A 992-nucleotide genomic window follows, 5' to 3' on the forward strand; every position below is an offset into this window, starting at 1 on the left:
AACGGCAGGGGAGAAAGTCTGTTACTTCACTTTCAATGCATATCCAGCATAGCTCTCTGCTTCAACGGCAGGGGAGAAAGTCTGTTACTTCACTTTCAATGCATATCCAGCATAGCTCTCTGCTTCAACGGCAGGGGAGGAAGTTTGATACTTCACGCATATCCAGCATAGTCCTCTGCTTCAACGGCAGGGGAGCAAGTCTGATATTTCACTTTCAATGCATAGCCAGCATAACTCTCTGCTTCAATGGCAGGGGGGAATGAAGAAAGGTGGATCTATATTCAGGCAACAATCAACAAGGACTGAATTACACAGTCTGAACAAACAGATAAGCATGGGTGTAGCTTGCTTATTGCGATGGTTAATACCCCTAACTAAATTAAGCTATTTCACTTAGATGCAGTTCCAAAACTGCTCTCTACATTAATGGCGAGGGTGGAAGGGAAATAGAATAAAAAAGGTTACTAAGGGCCAACAGAAACAGATAAGAATCTGAGAGAAAAAAAAATGTGTGAAAGCTTGCTGGGCAGACGTCTTCTTCTGCCGTCATTTCTGTGTTTCATAGCAAATACTGAGACACAAGTATGGTATTAACGAAGGCCACAGTTTATTCTTTGCGAATAGGAAACCCGAACCATACAACAGAAACAAGCACCCCCCATGCCCTTGGTGCTCTTCAGGACATCCCGCTAGTGAGCCACCTTCGAGCCCACCAATCCCTCCACCGCCTGCCTTCACCAAGGATCTCGCCTCTGGTGCTGCCCATGGCCACGCCCAAGTCCTGCACCCATAAAAGGCAGCCATATCACAATTTAACATAACTTCGCCTCCCATTCACCCTGCCCTGTGACAAACTCTACACCAACGCCAAGCCAACAGTTAAAAAAAAAAAAAGGGGGGGGGAAGACGCCTTCAGCCTGCAATGAACGGAGTGAGGGGAAAAAAGGCAAACACTAATAGGAACGACCCAAGCGCCCCCATTCCCCCCCCCC

The sequence above is a fragment of the Rhinatrema bivittatum genome, chromosome 16 (genome assembly GCF_901001135.1).
Source record: "Rhinatrema bivittatum chromosome 16, aRhiBiv1.1, whole genome shotgun sequence".
NCBI lineage: Eukaryota > Metazoa > Chordata > Amphibia > Gymnophiona > Rhinatrematidae > Rhinatrema > Rhinatrema bivittatum.